The following is a 5,000-nucleotide window of genomic DNA, read 5'->3' on the forward strand; positions in this document are numbered from 1 at the left end:
GTCATAATCCTTAGCTGCGTCCTCCGATAGACGTGAATACACTTCTAGTGCCCGTCCAGACAACAGAGCACTGAGCTTCGATGCCCATCCATCTTTTTTCCACTTAGCTGTCTCCGCAAATCTCTCGAACCTCTGCAAATACGCGTCCAAATCGTCTTTACCATCAACAAACGAGGGGAGTTTAGGTGCCTTAGCCCGATCCTCTCTCACTTCAGAACGTCCGTCAGCATTCTCCACAGCCAAACGAGCAATCTCCAGTTCATGTTCTCTTTTTGCCGCTTCAATAGCCTCTTTTTGTTTCAACAGCTCGGCTTCCATCTCCAATTTTCTTAGTTCGCGTTCTTGTCGCCTAGTTTCTCTTTCTTCATCTTCTCTTCTGCGCCTTTCCTCTTTTTCTTCCTCTTCCTTTCTTTTATCCTCCTCAAGCATTCGACGTCTCTCTTCTCTTTCTTCTTGTAATTGCCTCTTTTTTTCTTCTCTTTCTTCCTGTTCCCTTCTTCGTTCTTCTACAAATTGTCTGCGTTTCTCTTCTTTTTCCTCCTCTTCCCTTCTTCTTTCCTGTTCTAGTTGTCTGCGTTTTTCTTCTTTTTCTTCCTGTTCCCTTCTTTTTTCTTCCTCTTCCTTTCTTCTTTCTTGTTCTAACTTTTGTTGCTTCTCTACAAACTCGAGCAGCTTTTCTCCTTGCAATCCAAATTCTTTCCCCATCTGCAAAAGCTTTTCCATTTCCATAGCAGTATTCCACAGCAAAACCACAATATACTCTCTTGCACAGCTCTCCTTACTTTAGCTGTAACTCCTTCTTGAATTGTCCTTTCCTGGTTTCTGTAGTCAGCAAACAAATGAATTCCTCTCCCGGACAGGCCCCCAATGTTACGAGTTCGAATGTTTAGAGGAAAGGTAGCTTGCAAACTAAACTGAACGCAGGGTTGTCGGAACAACAACAAGAAGATTTATTCCAAAAATGAACGTAGTTTCCACGAAGTAAACTCTAAATAACACGTACTCGACAAACTTACACGGCCTCCGCCAACTTGAATGCACACAGCTTCTGTCACACTTGACTAAACACGGCCAACGCCAACTCTTCGCTTGTGAAAAACTAGTTAGAAAAACACTCCGTTTGGACTCGTCTACTTATATACTCTGACAATAAACTTCTAGAACTTTCTAAATTAGTAATGAATCTAATAATAGAAAGATTACAAAACACACCGCTTTAGAAACGCTTACGCACGAACCTAAAAATAAACAAACTACGAACTCTCGCGAAGCTTCGAGACAGTAACGCTTGTCACGCAATACTATTTTTCGTAACATGTTGGTTGTTGCTCAGTCATCCTTTCCTTGCATCTTTCACTTTCATTTATCTACCTAATTACATGTAAAACAATATGAACACATCAAAATTTGCAGCACATATTAATTGGAAAACGCCAACTGTATTTTCTTAGGCGGGGGCAGATGTAATGAAAACTATTACTAGCATATGGTGTTTAAAGACACAATCCATTTTTTAACATATATTAATCTGAATTGAATAGATGTCGTTTATAACATGTGCGACGTTTCTTTGAGAAACATAAACAAATTTTGAGGCCTGTGCCTTTCAAAACAATTTATTTACCCGCATTTGTTAACAAAAACATTACGCAGAAATCAACTGGCCAAAGAAAAGCAGGGATCAAAAGGGTATATAAAAAGTGTGAGGTAATCGTTATAGGAGATTAAAAAGGAACGCCAAAATGTCATTACATACACTACACCCTAATACAAAGTTAACAAAGAACGAGCATCGTCTCATTGTACAATCAATCTTTGACCACGCTTTCCAGGAAAGGTATTCCTAATCACTATCATTTCTCCTATTTCCCAGTTACTGTCAGGTGCCAAAATCCTAATTGAAAATATCATGAAAACGTTGTTAACACAAATTAAAGAAACCACCGATTCTCGTGAAGCTACTGACTATGCTGGCTCCGTGGCTATTTTTGTTTCGATAGAACTAACTTTGAGAGTGTAAGGAAAACTTCCTTTTACCCATTGAATCATAACCATTACAATTTTCTCAAATTCGATTGGCTTTTTTTCTACTTTATTTTTCACTAATTATTTTGTGGGGTTGAAATCGGATACCTGAAATCGGACAGTTACGTCAGCCAATCATATTAAGGCATTCAGCTTAATCCACCAATCACAATAACCATAGCAACAGCCACTTACCCTATCAAACTGGGGATTTTTTTTACAAAATGGACAAATTTGTAACACCAGACAAAGAAAAGAAATGTATTAATTTTGTTTCTCAGAAATTGTAATGGTTATGGTTAATTGGTTACATGACTTTTAAGTGTCGTCCAATTTGGTCTGTAATCATACTCGCGAAACAAATCGGACTCCCGCTACGCGGTCGTCCGATTTTGTTTATCACTCGTATGATTTCAGACCAAATTGGACTCCACTCAGACCTATTATCATTATGAATCCATGGGTGAGGGTTAGCCATAGGCATGGAAAATAGGCCCACACAACCCTGACCAGGGTCAGGAGTTCATGAGTAGGAGCGAGCATCTCCCATACTAAGCCTATGTCACGGCATTTTACAGACCACTTTCTGTAAAATGTAACATAAAGTAATGTAAAAATGTAAAATGTAACAATGTAACATAAAAACGGTTGAATTCCAGTGATGTAAAGTCGCCGTTTAGATGTTATAGAGGTCGAAAATCTCCCCCTGCTTTACCAACGCATCCTCTCCTCTTTGGTTATTCGGAACAGATTGAAAGCTACAATAGCATAGTCCCAAGTGATGGGAATTAAGTAATGTGATGATTCAAATTTCTTCAAAAACCGACATATTTTTGCTAGTCTAAGACAAGAATTAACCCTGATGATGTGTCCGCTCTAACCATTAAGCAGTAATATCTTTTGCCAAGTTTACTGACTCTTTATGAATTCTGTAGCTCCTTTTCCTTTTAGATCTGCCAAATTATTCAAATACGAAAATGCGCCATCTGCAGAGAGAGGCCAAATTTCTTTATCAGCTCTGTTTTCTCTTGGTAGCGCATAAAACTAGATCAAAACTAGTGTGTCCATGCATTTCGATATATACTCTCTAGACCTCTGAACAAATGAAAATAAATACAGATGATCAAAGCAAAGTGCACGGAGACCTTGCTCGAAAAAATTCAACCTTTATATCGAATCCGACAGAAGATATTGAAGGCTGAAGGCTGTACAACATATTTACAAACAGTTCTGATTGAAATGATTGAAAATATTTGGCATTAATTGAAAAAAAAAAAAAAAAACTCCAACCAGTCGAATTTGAACCAGCTGTATAGGTTCCCGCGCCTTCACTTGCTTTTTCCTGTATCGGTCATGCATTTAGAAGGAATAATTTGACCTCTCACGGATACATGTCAGTATAGCAGCCAACATTGAACATAACCTTGATTCTCAAGTGTTGTCATAACTTGACAATGACAGCCTACCATGATGGCAATTATACTTTTGGAACGCTCAACATCAAAGGTATTCAGGCAAAAAATAATAATATAATAAATTTCTGAAAAGGCTGATGATATAATACCAACTGGTGATTCACATATATATATTATATATATTGATGTCAAAAACGAAAAACTGAACAAGTTATGAATACCTTTAAAACGTTGTCTTCTCTCGTGTCTGAAGCAGTAAATAACTTAAGAGGTCGACTTGCCTATAAATTGATGCTTTTAAAAAGTACCTCCTTCAGTTTTCCGTGGGTGTGCTATGATTCGGTATAAGATTGAAATTCTTCATTCATTTATATAGGAAATTATCTGCCCAGCTGCTTCAGTATTACTGCAGGCAATGAGTTTGAATATCATCATATTCATCCGGAATCATCACAAACAGGCAAATTCATTTATTTTACACTGATCAACCGTGCGATTCGTTATCAAAACTCAGTTTCCTTTGTATTAAAAGAAAAGCTACGGTTATTTTTTCCTGAGTCATATAAGCTGTTGAATTGAAAATTCCAGTCTTAGATATTTTCATTTAATCGAATAACAGATCAAGAAGCCGGTGTCGTGAGATCAACTTTTCAACGTAACACCCCGGCCTTGTAGCTAGCTCTCTATCTGTTAATAGAAATAATATTCCAATTATAAGCCCTTCCAATAGTAAGCCCTTCCTTACGAAATAACTCCTGTAGGGTTCAAATCATTTACGCTTTTCAGATACATCTGCCGGAGAAGCGGAGTTTGATGATAACGGTTCCATTTTGCCCGAACGGGCAACAGATATGGCTGTCGGGATCGGCAAGGGTCTGTGTTTACCCCAGACCCCTTTGGATCCCTACTTTGGAGCCCCCTCCCTCATTTATCCTTGCGTTTAGAAGTGTCAAAGGTCTTGTCAAATTTCCTTCGTGTTTTCCAAAGGTTTTCAAGTCCTGCAGTTGTTTTCCTTTAAAATATTGTCAAACGTTATCACAAAACAACCAAATTAATAACAGAAGCACGTTCTTATTAATTGCCCGTTGATTTCAAAACGTATTTTCACTCAGGTTTTATCCAAGCATACACTCTCCGTTTAACGACCTTCCCAAACCCCCTTATGGAACTCGATTACTGAAAGGTAATTTGAAAATATTTCTTGAAGAGGCTCTCCTCCCACTTTTAATTAATGGCCTTTTTGCTGCAGGCTAAGTGTAAAGTATATTCATCACAGCATATATTTATTCATAATGTCGCATCTCACTGAAAGACAAAATTGCATGAAAACATTTTAAAGAAAAATAAAACGAAATATGATGAAATAACTGTTTGGCCTTTTTTGACTCGGGAGAATTGCCTCAAACATCACAACTCTGAATCAATAACCATGCAGTATTCGCAGTTGAAGGTTTTAGTCCAGAAATCATCTTTGATTTGCACCTGAAAGTTTTATGCATTTTGAGTAGAATTTCGTTTTGCTGACTTTCACTTTTCGTTTCGGATGGCAAAATCACCAAA

The 5,000-nt window shown here is 37.8% G+C and overlaps 1 long non-coding RNA gene across 1 annotated transcript in view; it reads right to left on the minus strand.

Annotated features, from left to right (window-relative positions):
- Positions 1-3,793, minus strand: part of LOC138007719 (uncharacterized) — a 15,091-nt gene extending 11,298 nt beyond the window's left edge. The window contains exon 1 of the long non-coding RNA XR_011124100.1: positions 3,662-3,793. This is a non-coding gene — a long non-coding RNA (uncharacterized lncRNA). The remainder of the gene's footprint in view (positions 1-3,661) is intronic.
- Positions 3,794-5,000: the final 1,207 nt, after the last annotated feature.

Source organism: Montipora foliosa, chromosome 6 (genome assembly GCF_036669935.1).
Source record: "Montipora foliosa isolate CH-2021 chromosome 6, ASM3666993v2, whole genome shotgun sequence".
In the NCBI taxonomy this organism is placed as follows: domain Eukaryota; kingdom Metazoa; phylum Cnidaria; class Anthozoa; order Scleractinia; family Acroporidae; genus Montipora; species Montipora foliosa.